This window comes from Oryctolagus cuniculus, chromosome 19 (genome assembly GCF_964237555.1).
Source record: "Oryctolagus cuniculus chromosome 19, mOryCun1.1, whole genome shotgun sequence".
NCBI classification, from domain to species: domain Eukaryota; kingdom Metazoa; phylum Chordata; class Mammalia; order Lagomorpha; family Leporidae; genus Oryctolagus; species Oryctolagus cuniculus.
In genome coordinates this window covers 22920347-22943372 of record NC_091450.1, presented here as the reverse complement: position 1 = coordinate 22943372, position 23026 = coordinate 22920347, and the positions used below count along the sequence as shown (strand labels likewise).

General features: G+C 41.7%; 1 protein-coding gene across 11 annotated transcripts in view; it reads left to right on the top strand.

Moving 5' to 3' along the window:
* The window catches only part of MRTFB (myocardin related transcription factor B), a 290368-nt gene that overhangs the window by 142269 nt on the left and 125073 nt on the right, over positions 1–23026 (top strand). For 3 of the 11 annotated variants that reach the window (XM_070064810.1, XM_051847458.2, XM_070064813.1), the window contains one exon: positions 2106–2270. The exons of the other annotated variants lie outside the window; for them this stretch is intronic. The gene's annotated coding sequence lies outside the window, so the exon portion shown is untranslated. The remainder of the gene's footprint in view (positions 1–2105; positions 2271–23026) is intronic. 11 annotated transcript variants of the gene reach the window in all.

Genomic DNA, 23026 nt, shown 5'->3' with positions numbered 1-23026 from the left:
CCATATTTTCCTATATAAGCTTTTGGTTTATTTTATAGTTTCTTTCTTTTTTCTAATTGTATCAATTCTTTGGATTAGAAAGAAGAAGAAAAGTAAATAATACTAAACACTTCCGTAATAAAATTATTCAGTGTTATCTTTAAGTCAGAAGTACCTTATTAAAAAGAGAGATTGCCAAGTTGTGTGTTTCTACTTAGTGTAAACAGTCATGCTTAGCTTCCACAAGAACACAAAGCTATTCCTGTAAACTTCTGTCAAGGCTCTAAATCCACTAGGAAATTTCCTAGAAATTCATACCTTACTAGTGGATGTTGCCTGGGGAAAATGTGAAAGGCCTGCTGGAAATGATAGACTGCTTTCTGTTATCATCTGAGTACTATTAAGGGCGCCAAACACATAGTCCAGTCTTTGCCTGGGAACACAGCTCAAGATTTTCATCACAAATGAGCCAAACAGTGTCTTAAATTCAGTTACTGAGTTGGGATAGGAAGGGAAGGAGGAAACGATAAGGGTCAATGTGATTTGCCCTTTAATCTCAAAGTCATTTTAATGATCCTTTGGGTAGGGCTTGTATCTTGTTTCTCTACTGCCTTGAGATATAATAGAAACTTCAAAACACAGTCTGGAGAAGTAACAAAGCCTGCGCTGGGGTCACCATGGAAGGGCAGGGCAGACTTATCTTCAGGAAGGTCCTGGGCTCGAGCCAGGCCAGCGGCTTTGAAGCCCTGCTGGCCGAGAGCTGGCCCTCCTGGACAGGATATGTGCATGGGTCAAAGCCAGGTGGCTGCTTGCATAGTGTCATTTCTGTCAGCAGAAGCCGGGCGGCTGAGGGTCCAAGTGGAAAAATGGAAAGCTGAGATTGGGTTCTGAAGGGGTGAAAGGCAGGGAGTCTAGTCCCAGCACTGCCAGCTGCTGGTTTTGTAACTTTGAACTAATCACTTCACTTTGGAGCTCTGTTCCCTCATTTATAGTTGGGGTAGGGAAAGGGTGGAGGGGTGGAATCCGTTGATGTCAGTGATCATGGCCCCATCTAGCCTCAAAAAGTTCACCAGTGCAGCACCGCACTTCCTACCTTTTGGTGGTTACACCGCCCTCTCCTGGAGTTTGAGCTTGGTGTGTCTGGAGTATGCTGTCAGTCACCAGACTCCTCCTGGCTTTTGTTGTTCCGTTTCTTCCTTTTCACTTTCCCACAGCTAACCATGCTCTCATGTGCGTTGGGATGAGTATCTCGTCCTCTTGGTTACTTCTGCCTTTCCTCTGCCCCATCCCCCAGCATGTCCCTGTTCCCAGTGTGACTCTTCCTGCTCCATCCCATCCCCTGTGAGTCTTATGCTTGAAACACTTCCATTGGGAGCATTTTCTTGCTTGGCAATCACCAGCCCACTGTGGGTGTTAAGGTCCTCTGTAATCTGTCCATCCGACTTTGTTTTCTCTCACTTTGCTCCCAGCCTACAGTGTAATGAGGTGTTTTATCACTATTTCTATAAGCATTCTTTGTTTTCTACTTTTTTTAACTGATAAATCTTGTTTCCCCTAAACATTTTTTCTCCTTTGTAGACTGTAAGTTAAAGAAATCAAGAGGCAAGAAAAGTAGGATAACTGAGTAAAGATTGAGGATAGGAATGGAAGAGGTGGGTTAACCTTGAGACAAGGGAAACCACATTTGGGAGTCAGGAGAGAAGGAAGCCCAGATTTTGAGTCATTGAGAAAGGAAGTTTTAAGGAACTCACTCATCATTGAGTGACCTTTGCCCTCAGTAAAATAGAAGCCAAGTTCATCAGCTCAGAGTGATGCAGGGTTGTGCTAGGAGCCTAAAGGAAGTAGAAAATCCCCACTTGCCATGAACAATGTAAGGTAAAGGATGTACTGAGAAACATTGAAAATCCAGTTTTAAGTTCATTAATGCGGACTTGGACTCTAGCAACTTTCTGGATTTGTTCAACATAAGGGATCTGCTTGGGCAAACTCAGAGTTGGGTATTGCTGAAGTGGCTGTGTCCCCTCTACCACCCTCTGCCAGGTTCTGCATAGATAGCGAGGCAAGTTAAGAGTGGGAGAGGTCTCAGTGCTACAGAGATACCACGTCCATCCTTCTTGTGTTTGCAGCTTTGTCTCAGTCAACTGTCCTGATGCCACTTCCCTCATCTCGTGCTCCCGTGATGACTTTGCTTCTACACACTGAAAACATGGAAGCCGTTGGAACAGACCAGCCCCAGGCTTCTGCCAGTACCTGGATGTGCGCCTGTGTACTCGGCTGAACTCCCTTTAAGTGTGAGTGAATGTTTTCAGCTGCTAACGCACACCTGTACTGAATGCCACCCCTCTCCTTTCCTCTAGGGCTCCCCCACCCCATCCATTCCCTGGCTGGGGGCAGATGTAGAGTAGGGACTGAATGGGACTTCATCAGAGCTGAGGTTCTGCCAGGCAGGCACCAAGAAGTACTGGGGGTAAGTGAGCAACCAGGAAGCTATCATGAAGGGAGGGGCTGGGGACAGTAAAAACATGATGGGATCAATGATGGGATTCAGACTAGAGCAAGTGAGCTGGCAGGCTAGGGAGTGGTGGTCAGCAGGTGGAGCATGCAGTTGGGTGACACGGGCATGTGCTTGGTTTAGGGAATGATCACGGACTGAGCAGCTGGGGAAGGGGAGAGGAGTGCTGAAGAACAGCCGCAATGAGGGAAAGTAGGTGATAAAGTGAAGACAGCGAAGTCAAAGCTGAGGGACTTGAGGGGAGAGGGGAGAGGATGGTTTAGAAATAAGATGACGAGCAGTGCATGCCACGGGCCCCATGCGCAATAGCACAAAGGATTTGAGGGGAGGACATCTAGTCTCTGAAAGGACTGCTGAGGAGAGCGTCTCCACGGGGAGAGCCACGTTTCCCAGCGGGGGCCCCTGGTCCACTACTACGACATCCTCTTGGCTCCGCAGCCAGAGTGGTCACTGCAGGAGACAGCCCGTGTTTTCATGCCCATTTCACCCAACGGCCCATGGTCATGGCTGAGTGCCTTCCAGGCCCGTCTCCCTTTTGCTTCCGCTCCAGGCACGGTGGCTGTTTGGTACGCCTGGAGTGCACCAGGAAGATTCTTGCCCCGGGGCCTTTGCACTTGCTGTTGCTGCTGCCTCAAATCTGTTTCTCCAGAAATCTTGTAGCTTGCGCTCTCACTTCCTTCAGGTCCTTGGGCATGTGTCCCCATGGGCGTGTCAGGGCTTCTCTGGCTACCCTGTCTGAAGCCACTCCAACTCTCTTCCAGCACTTAGTACTCATATGTATTTTGTATACTTACTTATTGGTATACTCTGAGGGCAGAGATTTCTGTCTGGGTCGTCAGATCTTTATTTTTTAATACTGCTTTTTTCCCCAGGCATCTACAATAGAACTTTGTAAATACATGTTTATAAATATTAGTTTAGGGGCTGGCATTGTATTAAAGTGGGTTTCAAGTGCTCTGTGACACCAGCATCCCATGTGAACGCTACTTCAAGTCCTGGCTTTTCAACTTCTGATTCAGCTCCCTGTTAAGGTGCCTGGGAAAGCAGTGGAGGACGTCCAAGTGCTTGGGCCTCTGCTGCCCATGTAGGAGACCCAAGTGGAGTTACAGGCTCCTGGATTTGGCCTGGCCAAACTCGAGCTATTGCTGCCATTTGGTAACTGAAACAGTGGGTACAAGATCTCTCTCTTCGTAACTTTGCCTTTCAAATAAATAAATAAATAAATAAATCTTTTAAAAATACATTAGTTGAATATAGAATGCGTGAACAACTGAGAGAATGACTGGATTAGTCAACAGATACAGAAGGCATACAGGAGAAGGAAATGATGTATTCATAATGAGTGTTTCAGAATTCAAGACCTAGGGTCCATGTAGGATGTAATTGTTATTGTGGGAGACTGACGCGGAGAAAATTGAAGGTTCCTGTTTGTTGAGGAAGTTGCTGGGACACTGGATAATTAGAAGAAATTCCGAGCCCCTCTAGCATGATGGCGGGAGATTACAGAGGAGAGAAAAACTGCTCATCAGGCCCAAAGACTAAGGAATTCATAATGGGTCTGGGTGGTCAACAGATGATGCTCACAAAAATTGGAGGTGGTTGGTTTTGAAAAAACAGCTCAACAAAGAGCCAAAGTAGCAGATGTGAGGTGTGCCTTCCCATTATATTAAGCGTGGCTTTCCCCCTCTGAATTCCTTTGGGTACATTTAATTAAGCATGAGTTTTTTTAGTTAGTAGTTCTCCAGAATTTTTTTAGAATAATGAAGATTACACATATAGAACTGAAATGTGTTAGCACTAGTTTTTAAAAGTCTGTTACTCTGGCATGGGATATCAAGAGTCTGTTAATAAAAACGGTTGCTGTGAATTGCGAGTTCCTTTAGATCTTTGTGGTAGAGTACTAGCATTTGCTTTTCAAATTGTCATAGGTTCAAAATATAGAGTATGATTGATGCTGATATATTTGTGGTTGGAAACTTTAATGTTGCCAAAGTCTTCTCAATTGACATCTGAATATTTGAATATCTCAATTATATTTCTGGTAAATTTATTATTTTTAAATACCCTGCCAGACCATAGCGCTTTACAAAGTTGGCAGCATATTGCTGATGACCTAATTTATTATTCAAACTCATTTTAAGTCTGAATGTTTCCATATACGACTATTCATTTTTACCCATTGAAGTGCTTTTTAAATGAAGAGGGAACGTGTTCACTTCTATCCCAGGAAGCAAGAAATAAAATTATTAAGTATTTTAAGTTGTAAGTCCCATGCTGTTTTTTAGGAGCAAGATACCTTACAGAACATCAGGAAGTCTATCCAGTTTCAAACAGGAGCTCTTCTGGGTAAAAGCTGCTTTGCTGGATTCCCCTGAGGGTGCTCCCTGCCATACTTGTGCTGGTGTGCGTTTTGCTTCCCACCCTCAGCTCTCAGCCGTGATTTTCTCCTGGTGTGGTTGGTGAAGGTTCGTGGGCCAGTGGTTTCTAACTGTCCTATTTAGGTCTCAGTTTAAATACCACTTTCTCAGAGAGGTCTCCCAGTATTCTGGGTACCTCTGCCCAGGATGTCATCATTACACCCTCGCATCACAACTCACTACATCTTGCTGTAATTACATGCCCCCTGTCCTGTGTCTCTGTCAGATCTGTGACCTCACAAGAGACCACTCTGCTTGTTCACCACTGTCATTTCCAGCACCTAGAATAAATACTGGCTGGCACAAAGAAAGCTCTTGACAGATAACTTTTTGAGTGAACAGGTAAACGTATGAGAATGAGTCATAGGTCCTTCTTCTGGCCACCACAGCCCTGGCCAGCAACCACTTTTCTTAGCAGCACCACTTTTTGATATTATTGTATTTTAGTAAGAAGAAAAAAAAAAAAACAACACTGTTCCTCATAGTAGAAACAAGGACCTATAAACAATAATCGAATCCCCAAATGTCAGTTTCGCTCATATATATATATTAATTTCTTTGTACTCTATTAGTTACCACACATCAGGGAAAATATGATATTTGTCTTTTTGGGGCTTGCTTCTTTCACTAAGTGTAACTAGTTGTATCCATTTTGTTGGGAAAGACGGGATTTTATTTGTTTTTCGGCTGAGTAGTATTCCATCGTGTGTGTATACCACATTTTCTTTATCCATTCATCAATTGATGGACATCTGGGTTGATTTCCTATCCTAGCTATTGTGAATTGAGCTGCAGTAAACATGGGGGTACAGATAATGTTTTCATAGGCTGATTTCATTTAATTCCTGAGAGTGGAATGGCTGGGTCACATGGTAGATCTATATTCAGGTTTCTGAGGCGTCTCCATACTGTCTTCCACAATGGTTGTACTAGTTTACATTTCCCACCAACACTGTATTAGGGTACCTTTTCCCCACGTCCTCAATAGCATTTATTATTTTTTGATTTCTGTATGATAGCCATTCTAACTGGGGGTGAGATAAGATCATTGTGGTTTTGATTTGCATTTCCCTATTGGCTAGTGATACTGTGCACTGGCCATTTGAATTTCATCTTTTGAAAATGCCTGTTTAAGTCCTTTGCCCATTTCTTAACTGGATTGTTTGTTGTTGTTGAGTTTCTTGAGTTCCTCACAACCTAAGCTGCATAATGTTTCTCTGTGTTTATGTAATGTTTCTATTCCTTGAGACTAAGCTCTCTGGAGAAAGGGACAGTGTGGTGTTCATTTCTCTAGCTCCTGGCACCATGATTGGCACATTGTAGAAGTTCAATACGTAAGTTATGTGAAAACGAAAAATTTTTGTGGTTCCTGCAAGAACCCATATTCCAGTGCAGCTACAGTGCCAGGTTCTCTAGCAAAGCAATGAGCAAGTGCATTGTTTTGAGGAGTAAGATGAGAGAATAGTACAGACTAGAAATATCTGGGCTGACTTTATGAAAAAAAAATAGTACAGAAAACTAGAAGGGAGAAAATAAAAGTCATTCAGGAAACAGCCATTTTGGTAAATTTCAGCCTCATCAAAATACAGGCCCCTTCATACTTTGAAATAGTTCATGAATACAGAAAAGTATAGAGTGTAATATAGCCTCTCCTTGGTTAACACTTTGGTAGTTTGCTTTGCAGTAAAAGATAGAAGTGCTGTGAAGTAAAATGAACATTGCACATATAGTTGATGTCCCTGGGTACCTCTCCCAGATGTCTTTTCCCCATCTTCCCTCTGCAGAACCATCGTCTTGAAGTGGGTAGGTCTCATTCCTGCGCATGGCTTGGTGCTTATACTCCTTGTATGTGTTTATAAACAATATATTTAGTTTGTGCATCTTGAACTCTGTATGGCTTTACATTGTGTATGTATTTCTGACTTCTTTCACTTTATGTGTGAGGTACCTCTGTGGAGATATGTGTATTCCTTCCTTTTTCCTATCTGGTTTTCTGGGATCACACTACAATTTATTCTTTATTGTGTCAGTGGAAGTTTTGATTATTTCCCTGCTTTGCAGTTGAACACTGTTGAGTGAGCACTGTGGTTTGTGTCTTCTTGTGCCTGTGTCTGACAGCTTCTCCAGGGTTTGTACCTAGAGGCAAAGCTGCTGGTGCACAGGTTGTGTGTCTCCCGCTGAAATGTCGCCAGGTCATTGTCCAGAGTAGCTCTTGACATTTCAGCCCCCAGTAGCACTGAGAGTTCCTATTGCTTCATGTGCTTGCAAAGCCTTACTGTTAGCTTTTGAATTTTTGCCAATTGAAATAGTGCATTTCCTTGATTTCTAGTGAGTTTAGGTACCATTTTTTAATGTTTATTTGGCTATTTCAGTTTCCTCTTTTTGACTTGTCTACTTTTTCTTTTTTTATTGGATTGTTTTTCATATGAGTTCCTTATATAACTTAGATTAATCTTTCGTTGATATTTTGTATTTTGGATATATTTCCTGTATTTCAAATATGTTCCCCATGGTGACTTGTCTTTCCATTTGTGGTACGTTTTGTTGTATGCAATTTTACATTTTTTATGATTATTTATTTACTTGAGAGGTATAGTTACCTCTCAAGACAGAGAGGGAGAGACAGAGAGAAAGATCTTCCATCCACTAGTTCACTCCACAAATGGCTTCAACGGCTGGAGCTGGACTGGTCTGAAGCCAGGAGCTTCTTCTGGGTCTCCCACGTGGGTGCAGGGGCCCAAGCACTTGGGCCATCTTCCACTTTCCCAGGCCATACCAGGGAGCTGGATTGGAAAAGGAGCAACCAGGACACAACCAGAGCCCATAATGGATGCAGGCACTGCAGTTGGGGGCTTAAGCCAATGCACAGCCCCGGCAGTTTTACATTTTAATCAAGTCATATTTATCAATCTGTTTGTTTATGGTTGGTGCTTTTTGCATTATATTTAATTTCTCTGTACTCTAAGTATTTTGGGGTCTTAAAGAGATCCTACCATATATTCTTCTAAAAATCTGTCCTGTTTTTCTCATGGAAGTATAATCTACATGGAATTTATTTTTGTGTGTATGAGACAGGATGATTTCCATGTGAGTAAACTAGTTGCACAAACCAGTGTCACTGATTGTGTAGTTCCTCTTTTCTCACTGATTTTTTGTTTTTTAGAAAGCTTTTATTTAATAAATACAAATTTCATAGGTACAGCTTTAGGAAAACCGCGGTTCTTCCTCCATAACCTCCCTCCCATCCCCACTCCTGTCCCACCTCCTACTCCCTCTCCCATCTCATTCTTTATTAAGATTCATTTTTAATTACCTTTATATACACAAGACCAACTCTATACTAAGTAAAGATTTCAACAGTTTGCATCCACACAGACACACAATGTATAAAGTACTGTTTGAAGACAAATTTTACCGTTAATTCTCATAGTACAGCTCATTAAAGATAGAGGGCCTACATGTTTAAGTCCTTTGCCCACACAGTGGCTCCTATTGTTGATTTAACAGTTGACACTTTATTTTTTATGTCAGTGACCACCGGAGGGTCTTGTCATGAGCTGCCGAGGCTGTGAAAGCCTTTTGAGTCCACAAATTCCATCAGTATTTATACAGGGCCATAAGCAAAGTGGAAGTTCTATCTTCCCTTCAAAGAAAAGTACCTCCTTCTTTGATGGCTTCTTCTTTCCACTGGGATCTCACAGAGATCCTTCATTTAGATCATTTTTTGCCACAGTGTCTTGGCTTTGTTTGCCTGAAATGCTCTCATGGGCTTTTCAGCCAGATCCCAATGCCTTAAGGGCTGATTCTGAGGTCAGAGTGCTGTTTAGGGCGTTTGTCATTCTATGAGTCTGCTGTATGACCTGCTTCCCATATTGGATCATTCTTTCCTTTTAATTATATATCTATTGTTATTGCCATACACTTGATCTTATTTATTTGATCCCTTTGACACTTATTCCTATCTATATGATGAGTTACACACTTAAAATGATAACTTTAACCTGTAAGATGGCATCAGTACCACCCAGCTTAATGGGATTTGGAGTCCCATGGCAAGTTTTTAGCTTTACCCTTAGGGGTAAATCCATGGCAATGTGTGCCGAACTGTGCATCTCCCTCCCTTATTCCCACTCTTACTTTTTACTGGGATCTATTTTCACTTAAATTTAAACACCTATGAATAATTCTATGTTAAGTAAAGAGTTCAACCAATGGTATTAAGTAGAGAAAGAAAATAGTAAAAAAAAAAAAAAATGATAAACTGTTCCTTGACAGTCAAGACAGGGCTGATCAAGCAATTGCTTCTCATAGTGTCAATTTCACTTCTACAGGTTTCCTTTTAGGTGCTCTGTTAGTTGTCACAGATCAGGGACAGCATATGATATTTGTCCCTTTGGAATTGGCTTATTTCACTAAGTATGATGTTTTCCAGATTTATTTGTTTTGTTGCAAATGACCGGATTTCATATTTTTTTTACTGCTGTGTAGTATTCCAAAGAGTACATATCCTATAATTTCTTTATCCAGTCTCCTGTTGATGTGCATTTAGGTTGATTGCATGTCTTAGCTATTGTGAATTGAGTTGCAATAAACATGGAGGTGCAGATAGCTCTTTTATTTGCTGATTTCATTTCCCTTGGGTAAATTCCGAGGAGTGGGATGGCTGGGTTGTATGCTAGGACTATATTCAGATTTCTGAGGTATCTCCAAACTGTCTTCCATAGTGGCTTTGCCAGTTTGCATTCCCACCAACAGTTTCCCACTGATTTGTAATGCCACCGTGTCAGGTGAAAAATTCAGATGGCCCGTTCTGCATGGGTTCTGTTTCACTGGTCTGTTATATACACTTGTGTCACTTCCACACTGCCTGAATTTCTGTGGCTTATTTATATAATGCAAGGCCCTGGTAAGAGCCTTTGGTGGGTAGTTTTGACTGGAACATGGGGTCTCAAGATAAAAGAGTAGGTGTCGCACTAAGAAAGTAGTTGCACCTGATGTTGGGAAGATTCCCAGGGGAGCTTTGAAAGTCCAGATTAGATCTGCTCTGAGAGTCAGTGGGTCCCCGGCTGCTGGTGGATTCGCAGTAGACTGGGCCATCTCATAGCAGCTGTCAGTGCTTGTTTCAGAGCATTAAGGGCCTGAAGATACTCTTATATATGTGTTTCCCACACACTTGAATATAGAAAGATACTTCAGAAAGTTCATAGATTTCAAAAATTTTTGTACCAAAAAAATTTATTTTTTAAAATTTTATTTGAGAGGCAGAGAAACAAAAGAAAATAAGCTCCCACCTGATGATTCATTCCCCAGATGCCTGCGACCGATGGGACTAGGCCAGGCCAAAGCCAGGAAACTAGAACTAGGAACACAGTCTAGGTTTCCCATGTGGGTGGCAGGGCCTTGATCACTTAAACCATCACCGTTGTCCCCCAGGGTCTGCAGTGAGGAACTGGAGCCAGGAGTCAATCTCAGACACTCTGATGGGTAACATGGGCATCTTAAGGGCTAGACCAAAGGCTCATTCCCACAAACTCATCTTTTCATTCCGTTTCCTGTGACTTTCTGAAGGACTCTCAAGTATTTTTTCTGGAGATCTTTCTACAGACTACTCTGGAAACCTCCCCAGAAGCCGCAGACTTCCTTTACATCAGAAGGTCTCTACAACCAGCCATTGTGATCATTATTTGCTTTGATGTATTTTTCACTTGAAAACTGGCTCTTAGCATTGCTCTTTTCTTCTTCAGTTACGTAGCTTTTGTTTGTTTTAATAAAGCTTTAGGCTTACTTTTACCCCCCTCTACTTTGTACTGAATTGAATCAGAAAAAAATGAGTGCTATTTTTAAGTGTCATTATTCTGTTGAAGAAAAGCTTCAATTTAAAATGTTTGTCTAAACTACAAGGGGTTTCTGTCAACTGCTCTTTCTTCTAAGAATGAGTAACAGTCTTTTAGATTTTAAAGAACAAGAGCAATATCATGATGCTCCAAATATATGTGTTTGTATTCCTTGTTTTGGTGGTATTTGAACTCTTATTAAGTAAAAACGAGTAAGGATCAGATAACTTAGAAAAAAATGGCTAGTATTCGAGCTATAAAACCCATTTGAGGCCGGCACCACGGCTCACTAGGCTAATCCTCCGCCTTGCGGCGCCGGCACACCGGGTCTAGTCCCGGTCGGGGCGCCGGATTCTGTCCCGGTTGCCCCTCTTCCAGGCCAGCTCTCTGCTGTGGCCAGGGAGTGCAGTGGTGGATGGCCGAAGTCCTTGGGTCCTGCACCCACATGGGAGACCAGGATAAGTACCTGGCTCCTGGCTTCGGATCAGCGCAATGTGCCGGCCTTAGTGCGCTGGCCGCGGCGGCCATTGGAGGGTGAACCAACGGCAAAAGGAAGACCTTTCTCTCTGTCTCTGTCTCACTGTCCACTCTGCCTGTCAAAAACAAAACAAAACAAAAAAAACATTTGAAACCTGTGGTATTTGGAAAGAGTGTTAAAAGAGATGAGAATGGGAAAAAGAAAACCCAAAACCCTACCTTTTTTTTTTTTTCATATTGGAAATGTCTTTGTCTTTGCAGACTAGGAAAGTACTGCACATTCATTATAAAAGTTGTACAGACTACTGAAGGATGTGGAGGAGCACTCCCCAGTAGCAATTTCTGCAGTAATAGAAGTGTTCTCTTCTGTGTAGTAAAGTAGCCATTAACCACCTGCGGCTATTTACTGAGCTCTTGAAATGTGAGCGGTACCACTGTAGAACTGAGCTTTAAATTTTCATTTAATCAGAATTAATTTATATTTAAATAGACACATGTGGTGAGTGGCTACTGAGACACTCAGAGCCAGACTGATGTGCACAGTTCCACGTATCTCTCTCTACCTGCCTTTGTCCCCTGCTCTGTCCCTCTCTCTCTGTCTTTGGCATTCAGCCTGGCATGCCTGCCCTCCCTGCCTGCCCTCTGCCAGCCTAACTCTACTCTCCCTGTCTACCCCATTCTTCCTGTGCTCTGTGTGTTACAGTACATTCAGTTCAGTAGCCACATGTTCTACTTAATTGCATATCATGGACATTTTTCCTTTTTGGTACATATAGATCTAACTCGTTTTTTTTTTTTTTTTCAGTTAGAACATAATACAGTGGAATGACTGTATCAGCATTTATTTAATCTACTGATGGGCAGTAGGCTGTTTTCAGTTTTCCTCTTTTAATTTTTTAAGCACTATACTTTTCAACTGTTATATTTTTTCCTGTGTGTTCTCAGGACACACTTTGCTGCAACATAATGGTTGGGCTCAAGACTGTGAAATCTCCTTTCTCTTTTGTACTTTGGGATCTGTGGAATTCCATTAGAATGGAAAATAAAGATTACCCTGGAATCCTTGGGTGCAGCCCGAAGGGCTGTGTTGTGGTTGGCAGTCTTTCAGTAGTGTAGTGACATGGTCCTGACTGCGTGCCGTCCTATGTCCTACAGAGAAGCAAGTGCAGTGTCACATTTCTACGAATGCTTGTCCGCTGAGGCTGTCTCAGAGAGGTGAGACGGGTGCAGCCGCCTCTGCCTGGCTGAGGCCCCTGTGCAAGGAGACAGGCACTAGTGTGCCTCCCAGAGGATCCCCCAGGGGATCCATGCTCAGGCTCTGGGTGTCTGTGAGATAGGAAAGAAAGCGTTAATTCCTGCCCAAGTTTTGATGGCAGTGCAGACTGGCAAAGAGAATGATCATGTCAGCTGAAGGGGGCAGCTAGGAGGAAAACCCCAGGGGTGCTGAGGGTAGTAGAATGGTTCTGTGGCTAACACTGCAATTTTGTCTACTTGGAAAGGTCTAGAAATTTTCTTTTCTTTCTTTTTTTTTTTTTTTTTACAGGCAGAGTGGACAGTGAGAGAGAGATACAGAGAGAAAGGTCTTCCTTTGCCATTGGTTCACCCTCCAATGGCTGCCACGGCCTGCGCACCGCGCTGATCCAAAGCCAGGAGCCAGGTACTTCTCCTGGTCTCCCATGGGGTGCAGGGCCCAAGCACTTGGGCCATCCTCCACTGCACTCCTTGGCCACAGCAGAGAGCTGGCCTGGAAGAGGGGCAACCGGGACAGAATCCAGCGCCCCGACCGGGACTAGAACCTGGTGTGCCGGCGCCACAAGGCGGAGGATTAGCCTAGTGAGCCGCGGCGCTGGCCTGAAATTTTCTTTTTTTTTTTTTTTTAAGGTTTATTTATTTATTTGAAAGGCAGAGTTATATATAGAGAGAAAGAAATCAATCGATCTTCCATCTGCCACATCTCCTACAACCACGGCTGGACTAAGCCAAAGCCAGGAGCCAGGAGCCAGGAGCTTCCTCTGGGTCTCCCACGCAGGTGTGGAGACCCAAAGACTTGGGCCATCCTGTGCTGCCTTCCCAGGTGGGATGCTGGTGCTGCAGGCCATGGCTTAACCTGCTATGCCACAGCACTGGCCCCTAGAAATTTTCTAAAACTCCTCTGTCACCACTTATCTGATGCAGACACTTAAGTCTTTTTCCTTTTGGAACAACTTGTTTTTATGAAATTCCTTACCATTGTTTTGTTTTTTATTTGCAATTGGGTTTTCCCTCTAAGACTGTAGTGATGTTCCAAATGATGATTAATTTTTAATCTCTTTTTAAAAAGATTTATTTATTTACTTGAGTGGCAGAGTTACAGAGAGAAGGGTCTTTTATCTGCTGGTTCACACCCCAGAGCTGGGCTGATCTGAAGCCAGGAGCCAGGAGCTTCTTCCCAGTCTCCCACGTGAGTGCAGGGGCCCAAGCACTTGGGCCATCCTGTGCTTTCCCAGGCCGTCAGCAGGGAGCTGGATTGGAAGTGGAGTAGCCGGGACTCGAACTGGTGCTCGTATGGGATGCCAGTGGCGCAGGCAGATGTTTAACCTACTGCACCACATCGCTGGCCACAAAGATTTTTAATCTTTATCTGAAAGCCAATTTTTAGTATTTATAATAAATAATTAAATTAAAATAATGTTGCTTGCTTGAAAAACAAAAGGTTTGCAGAACGCAAAAATCAGTACCATCTTCCCTCCATTAGTGTAGTCATGTCCAGTGCAGAAGTTGTAACCTAAATAATTCTTTCAGGGACTGAATTCAAAATCTCACACTTCTCTGGCTCCTTTAAGGAAAAGCTAAACAGATAACAAAATAATGGAGAATAAAAAGTACATTCAGTATTTTATTGATTGGACTTAAAGTTTTTGGGTGATTCTTGTCATCGTCTGAGATTAGTTTAGGTACCTACTTTTAAGAAGTAACTTTAGGAACAATATCTTTGCTTTTAAAGCCATAGTAGTTATTTTTCCCCTAAAAATTACTTAGTTTATACATATAGCTGTGTTCTATAGCCAAATATCTAGAAATCCAGATGCCTGTTAAATATAGAATGTTGGAGAAAATGCAAACTACAAATATTAATTTCAACCTCTGTTATTTGGAGCTAGCCTATAATAGGAAAATTTTAAAAACCCTATTATTCATCAGAATATTTTTGTATGTGCGTCAGAATATACTTTTTGTTTAATTTGAAAGTTTGAAGTATAATTAGAAAGTTGACAATGAGATTTGACATGAGGTTTTAAAATTTTTTTATAAGTAACTGTGGGGCCGGCGCTGTGGCGTAGTGGGTAAAGCCGCCGCCTGCAGTGCTGGCATCCCATATGGGCACCGATTTGAGTTCCGGCTGCTCCACTTCTGATCCAGCTCTCTTCTATGGTCTGGGGAAGTAGTAGAAGATGGCCCAGGTGCTTGGGCCCCTGTGCCCACGTGGGAGACCGGGGAGAAGCTCCTGGCTCCTGGCTCAGACTTTGGATCGGCGCAGCTCCGGCCATTGTCATCTGGGGAGTGGACCAGCGGGTGGAAGCCCTCTCCCTCTCTATGCCTTTCCTTCTCTCTCTGTGTAACTCTAACTTTCAAATAAAATAAATAATAATTCTTTATAAAAAAGTAATTGTTACACTTTTCACATTATTTCACATAATAGGTGCAAGAAGCCAGGAATGTGGTAGACACACTAATAGCACTAATTGCTGATGTTTTTGCCTTTTATTGATTTATTCAAAGTGCCACTGTGTCTTCACATCTAACATCTCTTCTAGTCTCTTGTCAGTTCTGCATAGTAAGTACCTTTGTCACCTCCATTTTTTTTTTATTTGTTTGACAGATAGAGTTACACAGTGAGAGAGAGAGAGACAGAGAGAAAGGTCTTCCTTCCGTTGGTTCACCCCCCAAATGGCTGCTACGGCCGGCACACTGCGCCGATCCGAAGCCAGGAGCCAGGTGCTTCCTCCTGGTCTCCCAAGCAGATGCAGGGGCCCAAGCACCTGGGCCCTCTTCCACTGCCTTCCTGGGCCACAGCAGAGAGCTGGACTGGAGGAAGAGCAACTGGGACTAGAACCCGGCACTCATATAGGATGCCGGTGCCACAGGCGGAGGATTAACCGAGTGAGCCATGGCGCCATCCCCCATGTCACCTCCATTTTGGGTTTTGAAAGTTTATTTGATTTGCCCATCATCTAGAAAATTTCAGAGCTGGAACTTGGACCCAAGCAGCCTCATGACAGGGGGACCTTTACCACTACAGTTCTAAATTGACAAAGTCTCATGAAATTCAGACTGGATCCTGTGACGCCAGGATACCACCATAACTAAAAGCCAGGGAGCGATTACTGAATGCTTTCTAGGTGCCAAATATAATTCTAGGCACTTGGCATATATAATCTCACTTGATTTGTCCTCCAAAGGACATATTATTTATGCTCATTTTACAAAAGGGCTTAGGGAGGTTAAGTAATTTTGCATAGTCACATTGCTTGTAACTTGTAAAGTTGAGATAATGTGGAATAATGGATCAACATTGATTTTAGAAAGATTTTTATTAGTTATAGAAAAGATCTCCCAAGATATGTGTGAGTACTTAATTAGTGACTAAGATGGTTTACAAAAGGCAAACAGATTTCACGTGACACAAAGCTGAAAAAAAATCTATATTGCCATATATAGAATAATATTTTTACAGGTCTTTTTTCATTTTTAAATATATTCAAAGATAACATAACAGTATTAAAAATCTGCTATAGCCTCTGCCAAGGACCACTTTTTTTGTCTCTTTTTATTATAGTCATTCTGGTGGGTGGGTGTTACATGATTTTTGTTAATTTCCAGAGTTCTGAAATTGTTGTTTTTGACTGTTTTGTCCTTTAAAAATCACTGCCTTTGGGGAGAGCAGTTGCTCCCATTCTGGAAGTCTCACTTGAAATTTCGTGATGAACATGCAAGTTCCCAGAAGATGAATTGCTGGGCCAAAGGGGTCATGCGTTTGTGACTTTGTGGGTGTTGGCAGTTTTTCCCCGTAAATGTGGCACCACTTTATATTCCTCTGTCATACGAGATAGAGCTCACAGTTTCCAATGGCATGTGTTATTAAACTTAAATTTTTCCAATATAAGTAAAAATAGTGTGTCGTGGTAACTTTAATTTACATTTCTCTTATGAAAAATGTTGGGCAACTCATTTTAAAAGAACATTCCTTTTCTGTGAGCTGTGTTTATATCCTTTGGCCATTTTAAATTTTTGAATTTATTAATTGGTGCTTATTACTTCATAGTTTAAGTTGCAAATTAAGATGTCCCAGTCTATCACCCTTGGTCTTTTGTATAGCAAGAAAGTCATAAACAAGATAAAAATTAATACATATAAATCCATAAATATATTTTGAGGTCCTCAGAAAGATTAAACATGGGCGATCATAGCAGGAAGCAGTGTGCATTCCTGTTGAGTGAGCCCCAGCAAATTAATATTCAAAGGCTAAGCCCCAAATAAAGCCATAGCGGGCATTGCCTTATATAAAATCTTATTTCCTTTGTCTCTTATATACATGCGGATTGAGTTTCTTCAGGCTATAGGTTGGTACAGGGTTATCCATGCCCACACAAGTTCTGATTATGCCACCTTGTTTCTTTGTTCTGGGAGAATCCTCAACTTTTCCTTTGATCTGGGAAGGCCTTCACTTCCCTTTGAAAGCTTCTACCTCAATATAATTATGTGATTAGTCTATTTTCCTTTTTTAATGGCTTCAGAAGTTGGAGTGATAGGTCTTCCCATATTTTCTTCTATTGTATTTATGGTTTCAACCTTTACACCTCTAATTCATTAGATATTTATCCTGATGGTTTATGTCCAGTTTGGTTCTATATTTTTTTCTCCTTAGATGGCTATTCACTTATCCCAGTTTTCTTTGAAAATCTGTTTTCAGGTAAAGCAGTGCCAACTCTGTCAGATACTAAATTTCCAAATTTAATGTATAAACGTGTTACAAACTTTCTTTGTAATAGATTTGAATATTTGCTGGGATTAGAGCCTTCTCTTCTTTACCAAGGCTTTTGCCAAAGAAGTTTAACCAAAACTTAACAAGAAATGTAGGACTTCTACACTGAAACTATAAAACATTATTGTTTTCATTATTAATGAATGAAGGCCTAACTAGACTGATTCACTTACTACTTTTCCTATAGGCTTTAGAGTTAAGTAGTTCAGATTACCCCATCCCACTTCCAAAGGGAAAAGGTCCCTTCCGCATGTTTATTTCAGTCATGTGAAATACGTTACTGAATCTTCCTATCTAGGCTATGGTATACTCCAGTCAAGTCTCTGTCTGAGCTCTTCATTGATGTTTTATTGTTTTCCTCATAAAAATTTTATGCATTCTCAGTAACACGTCTGTTTTCTTTTTGTTACTGTTTAGTGGGCTCTTCTACTTCATCTTCTGCTGATGGTGGTAGAAGGATGGCAGTGAACAGAGCAATGAGCTGTACAGAACAAGCCCCAGTTTATTAGAGATAAGTGTGAGGCCCTGACCTTAGATTGAAAGAAACAAAAAGTCAGCTCAATGAGATGAGAATTGGGAACATTCTGATAGTAGATAGCCTATTGGGGCAGGTGTTTAACCCAGGGGTTATGACATCCTTGTCCATTATCAGAGTACCTGGAATCAGTTCCCTACTCTTGCTCCTGACCCCAGCTTCCTGCTAATGCAAATGCTGGAAGGCAGTGGTGATAGCTTAACTAGTTGAGTCCCTGCCACCTACACAAGAGACTTGGACTGCATTCCTAGTTCCTGGCCCCAGCCCCAGCCCCAGCCCCAGCCCCAGCCCCAGCCCCAGCCCCAGCCCAGTCTAGTCCTGACCCTTTGCAGTTATTTGGGGGAGGAGGGTAAAACAGGATGGGAGCTCTCTTCCTTTGTCCCTCTCTATCTTTCTTTCAAATAAAAATAAAAAAGTAAATAAATAAATAAAAAAAATAATAAACACTATAATAGTAGCTATACATAGCATGCTATGACCATATTTATATATAAGAAATAAAACTTTATTAAAAAGTTACACATCTTGTTCAAAATAATATAGCTTATTAGTGGTGATGCTGGGTTTTTGCTCCATATCTGTGTAACTCCAAAACCTGAGCTGTGAACTGATATCTGATACTATACATATCTGTGGTAGAAAATTTTTAAATCAAAATCATTGAATATAAAATCAAGCCTAGGCTGGCGCCACGGCTCAATAGGCTAATCCTCCACCTAGCGGCGCCGGCACACCGGGTTCTAGTCCCGGTCGGGGTGCCGGATTCTGTCCCGGTTGCCCCTCTTCCAGGCCAGCTCTTTGCTGTGGCCTGGGAAGGCAGTGGAGGATGGCCCAAGTGCTTGGGTCCTGCACCCCATGGGAGACCAGGAGAAGCACCTGGCTCCTGCCTTCGGATCAGCGCGGTACACTGGCCGCAGCACGCCAGCCGTGGCGGCCATTGGAGGGTGAACCAACGGCAAAAGGAAGACCTTTCTCTCTGTCTCTCTCTCACACTATCCACTCTGCCTGTCAAAAAAAAAAAAAAACCTAACTAATAAAAGCCTCACCAGTAAATAAAAGCAATCTTCCTGCATTTCTCAGCTGTTCGTATATACCCTACTTGGAGAGCTGGATTGAGTTCTAGATCATAATTAGGAGACTATAGAAGAACTGTTGCTTAGCTAATTCAGGGTAGCATGACCAGAACTGTGAAAAGTGAAACCATGTTTTAAAGTAAATTGTGGGGGCAGCTGGTTGATACAGTGGTTAGGCTGCTGCTGAGCAGACGCCCACATCCCATATTGGAGTGCCTGGATTCAGTTCCTTGCTCCATTTCTGATTGCAGCTTCCTGCTAATACACACCTACGAGACCACAGGTTAGGTGCTTGGGTCCTTGCCACCCACATGGGAACCCAAGATTGAATTCTTGGCTGAGGACTTTGCCCTGGCCAAGTTGTAGTCTTTGTATATACAAAATAACAAATCACCACAAAGTGTAATAGCTGAAACTGACACTAACTATTTTATTATCTTCTATACTTTTTGTTAGTCAGATTTGGGAAGAGTTTCACTTGGTCATACTGTATACAAAAATTACCTCATACCATATACAACAGTTAATTTGAAATGAATCAAAACCTAAATATAAGAACAAAAACTACTAAACTCTTATGAGACAATCTGAAATATGTAGACTCATGAATGTGGATTTGATTTCTAAGATAGGATATCAAAAACACAAGCCATTAAAGTAAGATAAGTTGAATTTAATCAAAATAAAGTGTCTCATGTCAAAACACAATATCAAGAAAGTGAAAATTTCTCCCACAGAGAGGGAGAAATAATCTACAAATCTATAAGGATCTGGTGTCCATTATATATATTATATAACATATATAATATATATTTATGTAGACAGAACTGTTCCAATTCAGCAGGAAGAAAACAGCCTTATCTAAAATGGTCATTTCTTCACAGAAGATGCATAAATGGCCAATAGACAAAAAAGATGTTCACCAGTCATTAGGGAAAAGCAAATGTAAACCACGATGAAAAGCCATTTCACATCCTAGGATAGCTGTATTTTTTTTTTTTTTTTAATGAAAAGGATGTTGAGCAATTGGAACATATGCTGGTAGGAATGTAAAATTGTGAAGTCACAACAGCTGAGTGTCTCCTTGAATAGTTAAGGACAAGTTACCATAGGACCCAGTGATCCCACTCATAGGTGTATGCCCAAGAGAACTGAAACCAAAGGTTCACATAAAAAACTTGTACACTGATGTTCATAGCAACATTATTCATAGTAGACATAAACTGGAGACAATCCAAAACGGATTACCTGACAGAATGGATAAAAAAAGTGGTAAATCGTACAGCAGAGTATTCAACCATAAAAAGGAATGAAATAATGATATTTGGTGTAACATGGATGACTCTTGAAAACATTTGTTAATTGAAGGAAGCTACACACAGAAAGCCACCTAGTCTGTGATGCTGTTGTGTGACAGGCCTGGAACAGGCAAATCCAGAGACTGAAAGTGGATCAGTGGTTGCTTATAGGGACAGGATTTTTCCTGGATGAGATGAAAATGTTTTGAAATTACATAGTGATAATTGCACATTTAGTGCCATGTTTAAAAATCACTAAATTGTATGCTTTAAGATGCTGAATTTTCTGGTATGTGAATTCTACCTCAGTAAACACACAAAGAATACCTTATCCACAACTTATATTGTAATAAAATTTTCACAGCTGATTAAAATTGCTATTTATACATCAAAGGGTATTTACTACAGAGAAGAACTCAAGTATTTAGAAGGAGTTGAATAAAATCAGAGTAGATAATCTCATATTTAATGACATTAGAAACCCATTTAGACTGCTACCCGTGGGGTGCCTTGTTGGTTCATTTGAAGGCAGAGTTAGAGAGAGAGGTATGTCCTGTCTTTTGGTTCACTCCCCAAGTGGCTCTAACAGCTTGGGCTAGGCCAGGCCGAAGACAGGAGCCAGGAACTCCATCCGGTCTCCCACATGAGTGGCAGGGGCATAAGCACTTGGCTGTCCTGCTGCTTTCCCAAGGGTGTTAGCAGGGAGCTGGACTGGAAGTAAAGCAGCAATGACAAACCGGTGCTCATATGGGATGGCGGCATCGCAGGCAGGTGGTTTAACTTGCTGTGCACAGTCCCCAGATTGTGCTTTTATAAAATGCTGAAGATTAATTTTTATTTGGTATGCGTTCTGAGATATCGTCTCAGAATTCAATATGAACACATTTTTTAAGAAGTTAAATGGTCTATTGGAATATGTAAAAATTAACAGACTCTAGAAAACTTACAGAGACTCAGATTTCCAGTTTGAGATGCCCTTGGCGTCAGTGCAGTGTTTAAAATGCTTTGTGGTGGAGGCTTTCTTCTGCATCCCCAGCTTCACCAGCTCACTGTGGATCAGCCTTCCCCACTCCCACCTCGCCCCACATCGGGATGAGTGCCAGGAGATGGTCACGGAAGTCTTGAAGCGTTTCTGATCTCATTAATTGAGTTGTGTGCTAACCAGAATTGAGCTATGTTTCTTTCTAAATCTGTTTATACCAGTAGTAGTAGTTTAAGTCTTAGGTAAACTGGCGAGATAAGAAAAAAAATTAAGTGCTTGAAAATTAAAGGTATTTTGCTTTGACAATGCTATTGAATACATGAGAACCTAAAAACATTGAATTAAAATTGTAATAATGTAAATGCATTCTTTTTTTTTAAAGATTTCTTTTTTATTTGAAAGTCAGAGTTACACAGAGAAGAGGCAGAGAGAGAGAGAGAGAGAGAGAGAGAGAGGTCTTCCATCTTATGATTCACTCCCCAATTGGCTGCAATGGCCGCTGCACTGATCCGAAGCCAGGAGCCGGGAGCTTCTTCCAGGTCTCCCACACGGGTACAGGGGCCCAAGGACTTGGGCCATCTTCTACTGTTTTCCCAGGCCATAGCAGAGAGCTAGATCAGAAGAGGAGCAGCCGGGACTGGAACCGGTGCCCATATGGGATGCTGGCGCTTCAGGCTAGGGCGTTAACCTACTGAGCCACATCGCAGGCCCCAGTAAATGCATTCTGTACTCAAAATTGTTTCAATTTTTGTTCTACTTTAAAGAAACAGAAGCTGGAAATCATGAATATGGTGGTTTATGCCAGAGAACCAGTGCATCCGCAGCAATAAAAGCCTTCCTCCTGTATCAGAAGGCCGGCAAATGAATTGACATTTTATTCACTCTAATTTAAAAGAAAATATTTTAACTTTTATGTCTCAATTTTCTTAAATTTTATTTTTAAATTTTTAAAATTTATTTGGGAGGCAGAGAAAGATAGTTCTTGTCTGCTGATTCATTACCCAGATGCCCACAGCAGCCAGTTGGGAATTCAATCCGGGTCTCCCACTTGGGTGACAGGGACCCAAGAACTTGAGCTGTCATGCCTGCTTCCCAATGTCTGCATTGGCAAGAGGCTGGAATTAGTAGAAGGAGCTAGGGATCAGATCTAGGCAGGTACTCCGGTGTGGAGGCGGGCTCCTTAACCACTAGGCTGAATGCTCACTTGTGTGTGTTTCATTCTCAAGATTGTTACTTTCTTAATAATTTTTAAATTTATAAACAAGGAACAAGTTTCATGTATTAAGTGTCTACAGTTTTAAGAACATAATATTACCCTCCCCTCCCTCCTTCCCATGCCCCCACCTTCCTTTTTTACTTTTCTTTTAATTTTTACAGTGACATACTTCAATTTACATTATAATCACAAGCTTAACCCTCAACTAAGTATTCAACAAGCAGTAAGTAGAAAACCTTCCTTAAGAATCTAGACAAGGGCCATAAACAGTAATCAAATCTCAAAATATCAACTTTGCTCATATATATTAACCTTTTTTGTACTCTCATATATTACCACAAATCGGAGAAAACACATTGGTCTTTTGGGGATTGGCTTATTAGCGGCTCAACTCACAAAAGATAAGATATGGAATCAACCCAGATGCTGTCAACTGATGACTGGATAGGAAATTGTGGTGTATATGTACTTGGTGGAACACTACTCAGCCGTAGAAAATAATGAAATCCTGTCTTTCTCAACGAAATGGATGCAATTGATGACCATTATGCTTAGTGACATAAGTGACTCCTCCTTTTTTTTTTTTTAAAGATATATTTTATTTTACTTGAAATTCAGAGACCTGGAAGAAGCTCCTGGCTTTGGATTGGCTCAGCTCTGGCCATTGTGGCCATTTGGGGA